The 17,157-nt window shown below is 42.9% G+C and overlaps 1 pseudogene; it reads left to right on the plus strand.

Annotated features, from left to right (window-relative positions):
* Positions 1–214: 214 nt before the first annotated feature.
* Positions 215–4,123, plus strand: LOC101705466 (ATP synthase peripheral stalk subunit b, mitochondrial pseudogene; annotated as a pseudogene).
* The last annotated feature ends 13,034 nt before the right edge of the window (positions 4,124–17,157 follow it).

Below are 17,157 nucleotides of genomic sequence, written 5' to 3' on the forward strand. Positions count from 1 at the left end.
GTCAGATACCTTCAACACCTGTAGGGTTTGAAAGTCTGAACCTACGTAAAATCCACAAACCACTGAGAAAACTTACATTCTAAGCGATTACCAATTATTTGCACCTTGTAAATCAGTGTCAGAGCAAATGTTGGTGGGAGGAAGAGAAAGTTGCAGGACCCTGAGTAACGCCTGAGGAGAGAAGACTAAGAGGCGGAAAAGGACAGAGACAAAAATGCCCCGGTGAGTACCAGAGAGGAGCTCTTCTGTCTACAGTTCCCCTGGCCTAAGTTAACTAATGACAGAATGCACCTTTTACTATTAACGTTTCATCATCTAGAATCCACTTCATTTTAGGCTATTCTTTAGGTCTGGGCAATTATCAGCATAAGGTATAACAGAAAAAAATGAGTTAGAGATTTGAGGTGCAAATTGGAATGTAAAATAATCAGATCATTAAAGTCATGTCTATAAAACAGAAAGAAATATTAGTTTTACTATATTGTGTACTGGACAACCAGATAACATACTTATCTATATAAATCAAATTAACCCAAATTTTGCTAAATTTCAGCTTTATTATAAGCTGTTAGTAAATATAATTAAATACAGTCTCTTCAGTCATTTTATAGTAGATTCTAGGGATTTGTCTTATTTGTTATATCAGTGACAGATTTCTGTATTGTATGGAAATTACAGCATTTGACAATTCAAAATTGACTGTTAAAACAGCCAAAGCATCATGTGATAGTTATCATTTCAAACATAAACCAGACTCAGATTTTTTCCTTCTAACAAACTGGTTCCAATCTACTTAAGATTCTATCCTAAAAGCAGTATTTAGTACTTTTCAAGCTAATTCCAAACAAGTGAAGATCAATAGATCATCAGCATTTAAGGTTAGCTTTATAAATTTAAGCAAAAAAAATGAATTCTTGGTCAAAATGTTAATGGCATAAATGTGGGATTTACATGTATCCCTTGTTCTTAAATACTAAATATCAGCTATTCATCGATTAGTCAAGATAAATAAACTGAAATAACTTCTAATTAATTTATCATCCAAAATTATTTCTCTTTCCAATTCAGTACCTCAAAAGGGATCAAAGATATGTTTCAACAGATTCATTCTCTGAGGTCAAACAACTGGAAAACATTTCTCAGTGGTGCAACATTTCTTGATGTGTGTTAATCCAAGAGGTGTGGAGACACGTGGCTGACTTTGGAAGCTGATTTGTGCTGATTTATGAAGAAGCGGTTCAGCTTGTACACTGGGCTCTGATGAAGGGAGGTCCCTGTCAGGTATATGCAAGGCACTGACGGATTCCAGACTGTCTGCTAGCTGTGTTTCTGCTTTTCGGGTCTGGTTTTAAGTCTGCAAGCTTTTCCTCCCCTATCTGACTTGATTTTAGTTTCTTATTTTGAGAATGCAGACTTAATTTTTTTTCTCCCAAATCCTAACTTTGATTTGACAAATAAGCAGACCTCCTGGTTTAGATGTTTCCAGTTTCTGGAAAATAGGCCCTGACCCCAGTGGCTGGGTGAACAGTCAGTGCTCTTCTCCCAGTAACACGGCCACCGGCCACCTGCCCTTCAGTTAGGACAGGGACCTGCCGTCTGCTGTCTGGATTTCCTCCTCACTGTGCCCATGTGCCCATGACTGAGTGGCTATGTGTTTCCATCAGAAAAGACCAGGAAAAAGACCAGCTTTGCAGCATTCCATGGTCATGCTCCAACTTCTCTCAATTTCTTACGTTAGGCTACACCAGTCAGCAATATTTTTTCAGTGTGTTAGTTGCCAGAGATTACCTTCTACCAGGTTTATCTGTGAACCTGCCCAATTAGTCTAGCTGTAGTTGAAAGGAAATAAAGAACCGCCTCCTACGTGCCACATTATCTACATGCAATGGTCGGATGCATAAGCCAAGACCTCCAGATAGTAGAATGTGAATGACAGGCAGGCTTGAGCAAGGCCTCAGCATCACTGACCTTGTTTTAGCCTTCATGCTTAAAAACTGCAGGGGACGGTGGGTTGCAGACAGCTCAGTTGCAGAGCACTTGCCTAGCTCTGCGCAAGGAAAAAAAAACATTACAGGGAACACTGTGATTCTGTCATTACAGATATTGGCTCCCCTACTCCAGAGCCTTGGTTTGGCCCTGTAGCAGCTTTTGCTGAATGTAGCACTCTTCGAAGCTTCTCTGCCAGCGATGTAGCTATAGGGAGCCAACGTCAGATTGTGTTTTGTATAGAAAGTAAAATAAATGTTGCTGAGCGTCATCATGTTTTCTACGACATACTTCTTACTGTTACTCACCTACTTCTCTAAAGTATTCTGACATATGTAAATGGGAAGCAGGGCCTCTTCCTAAACCTGAGCATGACACCTTCTCAGAGATTTGGTTTCGTCCTCTTATTTCTAGATACACCCGGCTATCATTAACTAAGTAAAGGCACGGTGCAGACCTACCTACGCTTATTTTTAAGTCTACTTTTCTAAAATGAAATGTTATTCATTCCTCTAACAACTTTATGAGGAAGGTATTATCAAAACAAGTAGAAATGTATCCATTTATTCTCAGCTAATATAACAATTCTCAGTAGCCAGAGGTACAAAGTGTTTTAGGCACAAAAACCACGATTATTATGACATTCTGCAGCGAGGGGAAGCTTAGGTTGGTTAGTAAAGTAACTGAGACTCTTTCTGGTCTTACCAGTGGCTTCTGTGTTGTCAAATTTAGCAGATGCTCCTCTGTCCTTGTCTTTCTCAAACTCGTAAGACCAGCCAACCCCCTTAGGTTAACCCACACTGCCCACTCTTCTCCTTTCTCGCCAGTCTCCTTTGCTGCCTCTTCCTTCTTTAACTCTCAGGGACAAAGCTCCTTCAGACAGAGTCCTGTCCCTCTTCTTTGTGCTCTCTGCCCTCTTTCCCTGACGACCCAAACGCTGTCTCGGCTTCTACAATAATCTGTAGGCCTACAGCGACAACACTTACGCCTCTCCAGCAGATCTCCTCTAGCAGCACTTTATCTAAAAATCTACCTGCTGCCACCAGCTGGGTGCTCTGTGGGCATCCAGAGCCAGGTAATATTCACAAAGTTGACTCAAGGCCTTTGCCTACATTCTAGGGGCTGGTATTAGCCTTTACTTGGCTGTTCGAATCAGAACCCTGGAAGTCCACAGGCTGTAGTTTAAGTGTCCCGCAAAGGCCTCTGTGTTCAAGGTTTGGTCCCCAGCTCATAGCAGGATGGGGAGGCGACCGAACCTTTAAGAGATGTGGCCCTGGTCTCCGGTCGGGGTCACAGGACGCTAAAACCGCTTCCGGGCCTTTGCCGACCGTGCTGTCCCGGGCGGTGCTTTCCGCTGCCCCTACAGCAGCCCCCTCTGAAGAACGCAGCCCTCCTAGGACCAGGGGTACTGCAGGCAGCAGGATCTTTCACACAGGGCAGCCAAGACTTGCTCCTCTACCACCTCTTCCTGAACATGGTGGCAAAGTTCGTCTTGGGCCGATTCCTGGGAAATTCTTCCAGTTCCTTTATCCTAAAACTGGCGTAGCAGGACCCTACATGCTTGGAACTGGGCTTATCTTATATTTTCTGTCCAAAGAAATATATGTGATTACCCCAGAGATCTTCCCTTCCATATTTGTAATAGGGCTGATTGTCTATGCAATTACAAAATATGGTGCCTCTTTTGCAGAATTTGTTGATAAACTCCATGAGCAAAAAATTGCCCAACTAGAAGAGGCAAAGCAAGCTTCCATGAAACAAATCCAGGATGCAATTGAATTGGAGGAGTCACAACAGGCACTTGTCCAGAGGCGCCACTCCCTTTTTGATGCCCAGAGAAGTAATACTGCTATGGCCTTGGAGGTTACTTACCAGGAATGCTACATAGAGTATGTAAGGGGGTAAAGAATCGCCTGGACTATCAATCTCCGTGCAGAGTATGGTGCATCGAAAGGAACAAGAGCACATGGTAAACTGGGTGGAGAAGCAAGTGGTGCAGAGCATCTCTGCACAGCAGGGGAAGGGGACAACTGCCAAATGCACTGCACAGCCAAGGCTGCTTGCAAAGAAGTCTCAAGCACAGCCCACTCTTCAGATGTACCTATCCCAACAGAGACAGCCAGAAACAGTGGACTAAAAGGAAATTAGTCTATGTGGCAAAAACTTCCCGTATTGCTGTCTACTGAAATTGCAGTTTACTTCTCTTAAAAAAGAAAAGCTTGGGGCTTCATTTAGTGAGAACTAAATCTATTGGCCAGTCAGATGTTACTCATCATTACTCTGCATTTTGAGTTGTTCTGTGATCACTTTTGAGTAAGCAATTTGTTTTTATTAAAACTTATTACCTGACTACATATTACCAAGTTATAGGTTGTAATTAGTTCTATGATCTTGCAACAAAGGACAATTGAAACAAAAAACACAAAAAAAGAGGTGGGGGCTAGGGGAGATCTTAGGCCACTGGGAGGTGCCCATGCCCAGCCAGGAGGTGCCGCTTCCACACAGGTCCAAAAGCAACAGTGCCAACTGACCATGGACTGAAACCTCCAGAACTGTGAGCCTAATAGACCTTTCCTCTTTTTAAATTAGTACTTATTTCAGGGTTTTTGTTATAGCAAAGGAAAGCTGGCTGAGACAGCATTCTCTTATTTAAAATAGCAATTTCCAATCCATCTCCAGCTTCTAGCAATTTCTCTCCAAAATATCTCCTGTCTCTGTTCTTTTTTTCTTGACCACTCCCATATCAGTTCAAGCCATTATCAAAGTGAGGGGTCTCCCCCTGCCTTTTCCTGAAATCTGTTCTTCACCTAGCCACTGTAAACAGTTAACATTCCTTTGCAGTAAGATTTTTACAAGAATGTTACAGAAAAAATTTTACAGAAAAGTGCACAAATCATAAATCCTTCGCTGTATGAACCCACTCAGATCAAGAAACAATGCTGCAAAAGCCAGGGATTTAGCTCAGTGGTTCCACTGCCTGCCTTGCAATTGCAAGGTCCCAAGTTCAATCCCCAGTACCAAAAAAAAGAGAAGAAAAGAAGCAATGCTGTGAGGACCCTGAAAGTCCCCTCCTCATCTCTCCCAACATCAGCGCCCCCAAAGGTAACTACTATTCTGCCTTCTGTCACTGTCAATTAGTTTTTCCATTTCCACCATGATATTACTGGCATCAACAGCTTTGAAACATGAAAGAAATCAAGATACCACTGCCTAAACCCACACACAGGCTTCCTTTATACTTGGACTAAGAAACAAATGTGTTACCATGACCTAAAACTCCCATGGTACTCTTGGCTTCTACATTGTCCCCTAAGCTCGTGCCCTGCCACCTCTCACCTGATCACTGTGCCCCTGCTCCCTGGTTGGTTTCTACTCCTTGAATATTCCTTGACTGACAGCCTTTGTATGTGTTGTTTCCTCTGCTAGAATGCAAGTTCCTAGTGTGGCTGATTTCTTCTCAGCATAAACATGAGTGCCCTAGAGAAACTCTCCATGCTTCTTTCTCTTAAGTCTCCTCCCCTCTCACCTGGGGACCTCTGGGAGCCGGCATGTATGAGGGATGGCTCAGGGTCTCTTGCACTTGACAAACACAAGAGAAGGATAAGAAGGGTTTCCCCCCTTGTTTTAGCGGCTGCGCACACATACAGTTTATGAGTGTGTTTGAACTGTTTAAATTTGGTTAACAAGGAAATTGGAAGAATTAGAAATGTCACACAGAGACTGCAGACTATGAAAGACCTGCCTGTCTACCTTCCCCAGGCAAGGAAAAAATATGGACCTTCTGCACTTCCCCTAAGGTAGGTTTGGTGAGGGAAAGGGAGGCTACCATTTTTTCTTTTAAAATGCAAATATTAAGTCCAATATAACTATGGTTATATTGTAAGGGAGAACGCTAACTGACCGGCAGAGAAATGTGCCGGAGAGAAGCTAGATGGCTTTTCCATATTCGACCATCTTCCTCGGACCCAGGTGACAGATTCCTGGCACCAATCCTGTTCCATACAGGCTCAAACACTCATCACTCACTCTGAATTAAGTATGAATATCTCAATGGGTGAGACTTGAACTTTGGAATTCCATTTTACCATAGTCCCTGGAGCTTCCTCCTACTGTGATCAAATAGATCCTGGGAGGAAGGGAACGGGAGAGGAGACAGAAAGGGTAGAGTACGGGCCCAGCGACACCGACTGGTGCAGCGCAGCATCCTTGAGGAAACAGGTGCTGACGAGTCCTCGGTGGGATGTCCCGGTCCTGGCCTGTCTTCCTGCCCCACCCAGCCCAGGCCCAGCCCAGGCAGGGAGGCCACACAGACACTGCCCAAGAGATCATTCCCCAACCTCACAGAATGCTCCAGTTCGAATAGGATTTGGGAGTGAATGAATGCCCCTAGGATTTGGGTTTCAGTTTGGAGGCAATAACATCCGGGATTGTTCTGGCAAGTATATCCGTGCTCCTCCTGTTCCTATGAGAGTATTCTCCATGCCCCTGGTGCTTGGTCTCATATAACATAGGTTGGAGAGAACACAAATTTTTGGGCAACAACTTGTTATTTACAAAAGTAGAATTTGTCACTATTTGGGGGTTTGGTTGTTTTACCGAGAGCTGTGGGATCCTTCTGAGGTTCTTGCTGTCTTGAACATTTTTTAATCAGCACGGTTTTACATTTATCAAAGGTAGGAATAGAAGGATGCTCCGCCACTGAGAAAGAGACCATAGCTGGCCACGAGGTTCATGGCAGATGTCTTTTGTATCCCCCATTCCTCAGGCCTAGGTCCGGGCTGGCCAGCCTTTCAAAAACCTGCTTGATCTCACACCAGAGGAACTGAAGACAGCATTTTCTGATTCATCCCAGGCACAGGTTTGGGTGCTGGTGTCCTGGATCTCCGTGATTGACAGGTCATGTCCACTAGCCGAGCTCTAATCTCCTGCCTGGTTGGGCTGCTTTTGTTGCAAAAGGCAGAAACTGACTCACCTTCTCTCTGGTTGTTTGAGGTGTGAGTTGAGGCAGCATGGAGGCCAGGTGCTGTGCGGGGCGTGGACCCACGTGCTGACTTCCCAGCTCTCTCTGACCTTGGACACTGAGGTCTCTCAGGCCATCGCTGCAGCCCGTTTCCCTCCTCGACCTCCAAATGGCGGGTGGGGGAGGAGGGCAGCGGAAGAAATGTTCCACCACTGGGCAGTGTGGCCTGGCTCTCAGTGCCCAAGCCAGTGGCTTGTAATTTCCCTCTCTGCACTATCTGGCTGCTGTCCTGGCGTCTCTTCCATAGAGCTTGTAGGCTTCACCTTCTGCTGAAGCCTGCTTCATTCACTTAAAGATTTTTTATTTCAAAGTCCTGATAGGCGGAAGAGTGAGAGAAAGAGAATTAGAATGATGATTGATCCTTCCAAGCCTACTCATGCCAGCTCATGAATTTACTGAACTTTATTGGGGGTCATATGTGTACCTAAGGCTGCTCTTTCAGGAAATACATGGGAGATACAACTGTAGAGGCATCTGTGATTGTAGCAGGCAGCATAGTTGACATTTTAGTATATTCTCATTCTCAAAAACAAAACAATAACAAATGCTAGTGGGGGTGTGGGGAGAAAGGAACCCTTCTCCATTGCTGGTGGGAGTGCAGACTAGTGCAACCACTATGGAAATCAGTGTGGAGATACCTCAAAGAACTAGGACTAGAGGTCCCATTTGACCCAGCTATTCCCCTACTGCATATCTTCCCAAAAGAATTAAAGGAATCATACCATTAAAAAAATAAAAAATTAAAAAAAAGAATCATACCACAGAGATATATGTGAACCCATATTTATAGCAGCACAGTTTGTAATAGCTAAAGCTTGGAAACAGCCCAAGTGCCCATCAACTGGAAACTGGATAAAAAAAGATGTGGTTTTTTTTTATAAAATGGAGTACTACTCAGCCATAAAGAATGAGAAACTAGAGACATTTATAGCTAAATGGATGCATATTGAGGCCATATGCTTAAGTGAAATAAATAGGACACACTTGTGTAAATACAGAATAGTTTTTCTGGTGTGAGAAACTGAAAGTGTAAATAAGAATTAAAATGATTGAAATGAATAACTGATAATTTGAAGTAGGAAGAAAAGGTCCAAAGGGGTAGGGGCAGGGGAAAGGAAAGAAGGGAAAGGAAAAAATTATAAGAAAAGGAAAAAAATGGAAACAAAGTCTTTGTAAACAGGGAAGGGGGGAGGAGGTAAAGGGAGGGCAGGGAATGGGGAAAAAATAAGAACCAAGATACAGCATGTTCAGGTACAAGCACCCAGTGAGAAATGTAAACGTATTGTAGACCTAAAATGGACCAATAAAATAATTTAAGAGAAAAAAAAAATGTGTCTGAGATTAAAAAAACAAAACAAAGTCATAGTGATGCCAGTAATGGGTATAAAACATACAAAGTAATCTTACTTTTTTACTAATATATATATGGTGGATATTTCCAAAGAATACTTTCTTTAAAAAAATAGCTCTGGTTTGGAACGTTTATTTGATCAAGCTGTAGACCATTATTCACTGATTCAAAAAGTTAATATATTCCTTAGAAGTGTTAGTATTATAATAGTCCTTTCCTGCAAGCAATTAAATAAAAAACAGAACAAGATGGTAAGGTTGATGGGAAGATTTGGTTTCATACACCTGGACTCTGATGGCAAAGGCGGCTTTGGAGGAGCCTTTCCATGTTCCAACTATAGTGTTCAAAATAGATGCTAGGTATTTCCAATCCTTGTCAGGATTATTTAATGAGTTGAACCCAAGTTTCCCTTAGGCTTGCTGGAAGACAGCTGTGAAGAGAGCAACAGGAAGGTTATTTATTTATTTATTGGTATCGGGGATCGAACTTGGGTCCTTGCGCTTGCGAGGCAGGCAGCAGAAACATTGAGCTAAATCCCCAGCCCGGGAAGGTTTTTTAAAAATCATCTTTAGGTATTTCTGTTGCAGCGAGAGCAGTCATTTTTCCACATTCTGAGTGAAAACAAGGTTATTCATTTCAAGGACTCCTGTCCAGCCCAAACCTACTTGGCCCCCCGCTTCCAGCCAAGCCTCCTCTAGTCCTGGAGCCTCTCCTTCCATCCATTCTCCTCCGGATCACAAGTGTGACCACTCTCCCTGTCATCACTGCCATCACCCCATCCCGTCCATGCTTGCACTGCTGCAACAGCTCTGCATTCACCGTGCACCCAGCAACAAACAACAGAAAACTCACTGATGGGTGTTCTAATAAAAGGAAGTTACTTTTCCCTCCCAAAATTAGTGCAAAAGTCAGCAATCCAAATCTGGTGCAGCAGCTCCAGAGTGCCACCAGGGACCCAGACTCTGTCCTTTTTTTCTATCACCCTTAATGTCTTGGCTTTCATTCTCATGTTTGTTACCTCACTGCCTCCAAATGGCTGCTTCATTGCCAGGCATTGCATCTATGTTCCAGACAGGAGGAAAGGCAAGAACAGAGGATGAGTTCTTTCAGAAGTTTTGTCTGTTTCTTCAGAAAGGGAAGTCTCTGTCAGAAGATAGCCCCTCATGCCATCCAGAAATGGGTCCATACCTACAAGGACACCACTTTGAATCCAGAGAACTGAAATCCCTGACATGATACAGTAAGCCTCTTTACCTTGGTGTCTCTCCTAACCTACTGGGCTGGAAAGGGGCAAAAAGAGAGGCAGGATACAACTGTCCACTTGGCTGGTGTCATTTCGCAGACGGAGGGTAGTTCTGGAGCCATGAAATAGGCACTTTCTTGATTGGCCCTTCTTTGTGAACTGATTTAAATCATTAACTCAGTGTTGAGTTTGCCACTTTGGGTTTTTTGCCTCCAGCTGTTTCCATGAGGCGGGTGGGGAGTTAAAGTAACCCACAATAAAGCACTTTACAGCATATGTGCTTAGAGCAAGATAAGTTTCTTTGGTCTCAGAGCCACAAATGGCAGCGTCCTCCTCCGAGGGCTTGGGCTGCTGCTGGCGGCTATGTGGTGATTTTTCTAAATAATCTGGTTGCTGCACTTTGTGGCTGGTGGTGATTTCATTTTCCTCTTGATGATTAGAAATCCTTAAGGCAGATTTCTAAAGTGCTGTCTCCCTGAAAGCCCAGTCTTCATTATCTATATTTGGTGTGATAACTTCACTCTGTCCGGATCTTTTCTGCTCATATGTCCCTTTTTCTTCATTTCCTTATTTTTATTATTTTCCTTTGTTGCATTTTTCCCCACATGTCAGAAACCCTTTTGGAAAACATGTAGTATTAAAAGATTAGGTCTGTTAATGAAGAAAAACTATTAAGCAAAGACATTTAATCTTCCAAATTGGAAAACCTCCCGCCGTACTAGCTATCAGACTGAAATTGAGGATAAATATTTTATAGCTATAAAAATCATGTTAGAATATTTTAGGTTGATCCCAATATGAGTCTCTGCTTTATGCATCAAAAAAAAATTGCAGGCTTTCTTCCATATGTTTGCCATAAACTTATGAATAGGATGAGCATAAAAAACAGATGCTCGGTACTAAATCATCTCACTAGAGTGATAAGGAATGCACGTGTCACAGAGTTTAACTGGAAGAGCCTGCCACCAACACTTAAGACCAGCGCATATAAAAAGGCTGTGAACACGAATAGACAGTACCGCCAGGTGAGAAACCCACACCAGACCGCAGTGGTGTCACCCGAGATGAACCGAGAGCGATACCACGACCCGGGCGAGGAGTGCTCACAGGCAGCAGGGTTCTCGCCCACCCTGGAGGCGTCACGCTGCCCTTCCCTTCGAGCCAGGAGCTGAGATTTCTTTAGAGCAGCTGAGCGATGCGGTGGCTGTCAAGTTAAAATTATGACAATGAACGAATTCAGAAGTGCATGAATGTCTGTTATAGGAAATGCGATAAGAAGTGAAGATTCGGGGGCTGGGGAATAAGAGCTCAGTGGTGGAGCCCTTGCCTAGTATGCACTGGATTTGATCTCTAGCACTGCAAAAACAAAAAAGAAAAAAAAAAAAAGCAAAGATTCAGTCCCAGGACTTTAGAATTACAGCAAATTTTCAATCCCAAGTAACAGTCACTCTGCTTCATGGAGTGTGTTTATGAAATACACTTCCTCTAACTGCACAGTAGCTGCTTCCCATCCTACCCCAGTGCACACCCACTCTCCGACCCCTGTACCAGCGCTGAGCATATTCTCACGAGGAGCCGAGGGTGGTTTTCGAGGGGTCCATGCAGCTTGGGCGCAATCTCCTCATTAAAATCATTCCCTGCCTCACCAACGCCCTCACAATAAAACCCAAAGCAGTCGGGATGGCACACAGGATTCTCCATGAGCCCAAGCAGCCAGCTGTGGTCACTTCCCTCCACCTTCCTGAATGCTGCCAGTGCTGCCTCACGAATGTGCCAGAGCTCTTTGGCTTCTGGACGTTAACAGCTGGAACAGTAACCCGGTTTCCTGAACTCTGTCTGCTCCCATTCTTCTAATCTTTCAAAACCCTGTTTCCATCTTCGCCTGCCCTCAGGAACCTTCCTTCCTCCCCCTTTTTGGAGTCGCCCCACCGACTCCCTTTAGGGGTCCTGAGGTGGTCTGTGTGCTCTTCTGTCTCCAGCCTGCACCCCGAGCACTCAGGACTGTGCCTGGAACCCAGGAGGGGCTAGGTACAAAAGTGTCAGATGAACGAAAGGTAATAGTCGAGAGGAAACAATCCACAGTATTTGTATGGATAGTTTTTGTTTTTATGTTTGTTTGGTATCAGGGATCAAACTCGGGACCTTGCCCTTGTGAGGCAGGTGCCAGAACCACTGAGCTAAATCCCCGGCCCTATATGGATAGTTTTTTTGCGTTTGAAGAAGAAAATTACTCATCTTATGGACACAATTCATATTGATATTCATATTCCCTCATAAGTGCTCTAAAAAAAGTATTCTCATTCGCTTGGTAATCATCCCCCTTGCATTTTTATCTCATGTTAAACTGGGCTTACATAAGAAATGTATAGATCAAATCATCATTTAAGGAATGGAAATACTCTAGAGCTGGCTGGTTGATAATAACTCAAAACAAGTATTAGCCATAGATCCCTGTTGAATAGGAACCTACTGCTATTTTTATTTTACGAAGAGTTAAGGGCTCCTTTTCTTTCTTTTTATGTCTACAATCACAAGTTTTACTTCCACTGGTCTAAACTCTTTTCAATAATTTATTCAAATTACATTTAAAAACCTTAACGGAATTTATTGATGAGTATTTCTAAACTTAATGTAATAAATGTCATCTTTTAAATTTTCATTTTGAATGGCTTTTGGGTGAGATTCAAATATAGTATTTTTATACTAACCTTGTATGTGGTCAACACTAAATTCTACTATGTTAATTTACATGTTTCTTATCCTTGTATGTTACTATAACCATAACATAATACATCATATTTCTTTTAATTTTTTGAGACAGGGTCTCACTATATAGCTCAGGCTGGCCTTGAACTCACTATGTAGCCCAGGCTGGCCTCAAACTCACAGGCAATCCTCCTGCCTCAGCCTCCTGAGTGCTAGGATTACAGGCATACACCACCATGCCTGGGTGCATCATATTTCTTTCTTTTTCTTTTGTTTTGATTTTCTTTTTTGTGTGTGGTACCAGGGCTCAAACTCAGGAACTTGCACTTGCAAGGCAGGCATTGTGCCACTGAGCTAAATCCCCAGGCCCATATTTTTTTCTATTAAATATTTATATATTTTATGACAATATTGCTTAGGTCAAGACCTCCAGCATAATTTCGGGTAGAAGTGGTGATTTGGAACATGCTTGTCTCATTCTTTTTTTTTTTTTTTGTGGTACCGGGGATCAAACTCAGAATTTTGCACTTGCCAGGCAGGTGCAGCACCACCGAAGGGCTCCTTTTCAAGTTTTTGCGGGATTTTTTTGGTACTGGGACTCGAACTCAGGTCCTTATGCTTGCGAGGCAGGGGCCGGAACCACCGAGCTAAATCCCTGGCCCTCCTTTTCAGGTTTTAAAGAAATATACCAAGAATAAAAGCTGCTAGCATGCTTCCTCTGACATGACAATGGTGGTAATAACAGTCATGATGACTTACATCTGTCACACACGCCGGCACCAATGCTTTCTGTCTTCTACTTTCACCATCCTGAGGGCTGAACCCAGGGCCTCAGGTGTGCTAGGCACAGGTTTCTCCACTAAACTCCGTCCCCAGCCCTGTAGACACTTGAAATAAATTACCTTGTTCAATTCTCACAACATTACTATGGTTACCTTTTTCACTTAAAGATGAAAAACTGAGTTTTGGGTAAGAGACATCCAAATTTACACACTTAACACTAACAGAGTGAAGACTGAAGACCAGGCAATCTGACACCAGACTCTAAGTCTTTATTGACTTTTAGAAGAGAAAATCTCACATTAAGAAATATCACAGCTGGGGATTTAGCTCAGTGGTTTTGTTGCCTGCTGTGGAAGTGCAAGGACCCGAGTTCAATCCCCGGTACCAAAAGAAAAAAAAGAAAAATCACGTACCATATCTGACTTCTGATGAACTCCTACTGTATTCATTATATAACATTACCAATTACTGAGTAAAGTATGACCTAAAACCAGTCTTTTAGGGCCTCTATCCCATGAAAGTGTTAGAAGTGATATTCTTGCTGGGTGTGGTGCACACCTGTAATCCCAGCACTCAGGAGGCTGAGGCAGGAGGATCACCATGAATTTGAGGCCAGCCTGGGTTACAGAGAGAGTTCAAGACCAGCCTGAACTACACAGTGGGACCCTGTCTCAACTCCTCCCGACAAAGTGATGTTCTGTATTTTTTCTATAAATTTTTATTTTATTACTATGTGTGTGAGGTACAAAATATTTATGTTCCTATGGGAAGCTGGTACATGTATATAACAGATCTTAATTCCTTTTGTTCACGCCCTTTCCCTTCCCTCCCTCTCCCCTCCCCCCATCCCTTGAGGCATTTTCATGTATTTCTGCAATAGGAAATTATTGCCCAAATGTTAGCAGCTCAAAACAGCAAACATTTATTATCTCGAAATTTCTGAAACTTGGGCATCTAGGGGCTGTTAGTGAGGGCAGTTCTGGCTCAGGGTCTTTCACTAGGTTGCAATGAAGCTGTTGGTCAGAGCTGCATCTATTTCAAACATCTGCTGGAGACTCAAGGGTCCACTTGCAGCTCACTTGTGTGGGTGTCAGTGGCTCCCACTCCTGGGGGGGACGATGGATCTGACTGAGGATCTCCCTCAGCTCCTTGTCAGATGATGAGAAAGTGAAGGACTGGCTAGGAGAGAGCAGGAGTTGGCTGGCCCCAAGGCAGGTAGCGGTCGTGCAGTCATCCGGGAAGGACACACCGTCACTGCGGCCACCATATTCTAGTCCTCAGCACCAAGTCACAGAGTCCTACCAGGCTCAGGGTTGGACAAAGACCTGGCTTCTGAAGATTGATGATGTTGAGAAGCATCCCAGGGTGGAACCACATACGCAGCCATGGGCTATGGATATCTTCATTTCATTCACAGCTCCAGGTTTCCATGGGTTGGTGTTGGCTTTTTTTCTTTTTATTCAAATGATAAAATGTTAGATTACTAGACTTCAAAGACAAAGCCTAGCTGATGAACAACTGTGTTGATTAGCTTTCCCTTCTCTGGGACAAAATAAGTGTCACCCACAAATAAAAGGAGGAAGGATTTATGCGGTATGATTGACAAAAACAGTAAATGTTGATTTAAAAAAAATATTACAGTAAAAGACACGTTGCTATTAATCTCCTTTAAAATACTCCTCCTTCACTTAGAACGCACTTATCCTGTTGTTCTCGACACTTTCTGAAGCAGCTCTGGAGTTTTCTTCGGTGAGCATCTTTAGTTGCACTGTCATAGCTGACTCGATGTTCTTCCTGAATTGATTCAAAATGTTTACTTTTCATGGTCATTTTTATTGTAGGGGAGATCCAGAAGTCACACAGTGACAGATCTGGTGAATGAGGTGAATGGGGACACACCGTAGTGTTTTTACACACCTATCTTTCTGTTGGATGGCATTCTTTTGGATGTTGGATGGCATTGTAGCGACACTCCTGAAAGAGGACTTTCAGAACTACTCTAGAAAGTGGCAAGAATGATGGGATAAGAGTGCTTAGAGTCAAGGGGAGTATTTCGAGGGAGACTAATGCCAATGTATTTTTTACTATAATATTTTTTAAAATAAAATACACATTGTATTTATCAGCCCTTGTGTCTGCCTCCCAGTTTCAGAGGGTCCAGTCCATGGTCAGCTGGTTCCAAAGAAAAAACACCATAGCAGAAGGGCATGGTGAAGCAGAGTTGCCCACTTCAGTGACAGCCAGAAAGCAGAGCACAGAGGAAGAGAGCTAGAGAGGAAGGGGCCCAAAACCAAATATGGTCCCCAAGATCACATTTCTGTGATCCACTCAGATGCTCCTAAAAGCATGCCCTAGGTGACTCACCAGCCAATCAAACTGACAATCAAGATTAACTGTCACAAAACCGTTATAATCAAAGACAAGATTGCAAAGATGAAGTAGAATGTAAAATATCAAAATGCTAGTGAATTTCTTAATGAATATCACGTGCTGTTTTAATATATTTCAGGTGAAGGTCCAAGCTACATTAATTGGGCACAAATAAAAGACCACACCCTGGGCTACTTAGCAGTTTAGCAAAACCCTGTCTCAAAATTTAAAAAAAATTAAAAAGGGCTGGGGGTGTATCTCAGTGCCCAGTACCACCAAAGCAAAAACAAAAAGCCCCCAAAACCCCAAAAACTAGAAATAAGAGCCCTTTAAGAAATGGTAGCATATCAATGCCTGAATGCATGTATCAATGCCTAGATACAAGTGTGTGTCCCAAATACTTCCACATCAGTGTAAGTGTCACGAAAGAGACTTCTGCCCAATGATCTCGGTGAAGTACAGAGACCCGGGCTGGGCCTGGCTCAGCCGTAGAGCACATGCTTAGCAGGAGCAAAGTCCTTGTTCAGTCCCCAGCACCAGAAAGGAAAAAAAGGCTTGGATTAAGATCAATTTGAGAAAGAGTGTGTTGGGGCCAGGGATTTAGCTCAGTGGTTCCGCTGCCTGTCTTGCAAGTGCAAGGACTCAAGTTCGATCCCTGGTACCATACACAAAAAAAGAAAAAGAGTGTGTTACTCCCTTTTACAATGCAGTGAATCCGTTTTTCAGTACTTTCAATTAGCTGCTTCAAAGATAAATACGTATTTTAGACCTAGTGATTTGAACAAAGCAGTGACACTTCCAAATTTTAGTTTGAAATGCTACATCTTTTCATGCCCGGAAATTCAGTCCGCCCCTACATTTTTTACATTTATAGCTTACGATGACATTATCAGAGTGCATAATCATCTCTTCTGCAACTTTAATGACAACCATGACCAAAAACCTTAAAATTCTGATCGGAAATAGCATGAATTTTATTCCGAAGCACGGGATATGTATGTCCTCTGAGGGATTGTAAGATGTTTTCTTGTGGTTATTATTTTGTGAAAATTATACAGGTTCTCCTTTTTTCCAATTAATCAATAATCTATTATTGCCCTGTGACATAAGCTTGCCCTAGGAAATCAAATAGTCCTTTCTTCCTATTGCTGAAAATTTGTGTCATATAGTAGTATAATTTTTTCACAGCTGTTATATATATATATTTTTTACAATGGTGAGATTTTTTTTTTTCAGATGAGGGTGTCTCACTATGTGGCCCATACTATCCTTAAATTCAAGATCCTCCTGCCTCGTCCACCTGAGTAGGAGACAAAGGGGCTCATCCTGGCTCAGCTGTCAGTCTGATTTTGTTTTGGAACCAGGAATCAAACTCAGGGCCTTGCACTAGCCAAGCAGGCACTGCACTGCTGAGCAACACCTCCCGCCCTCAGCTGACAGATTCTTAATGATATTTGTGAACATCATGTACACTACATCTCCAGCATCTAGTACAGCACCTAGAACTCAGTAGACCATGTCGGTGCTTTTCAGTTTTGCTCTATAACCCCGAGGCCAAAGTTGACCTAAGGCTTTTCCAGGGTAATAGAAACTTGCCATTTTATAATAACATTCTCCTATAACAATAATGTGGATTTAGACTTAGTCTTGACTTTATCAGGGAAAGAAAGTATTCTTTCCCTTGTATCTCTTAATAGG

This window comes from Heterocephalus glaber, unplaced genomic scaffold (genome assembly GCF_053883595.1).
Source record: "Heterocephalus glaber isolate CG9 unplaced genomic scaffold, H.glaber_assembly_v1.0 deba00000768, whole genome shotgun sequence".
NCBI lineage: Eukaryota > Metazoa > Chordata > Mammalia > Rodentia > Bathyergidae > Heterocephalus > Heterocephalus glaber.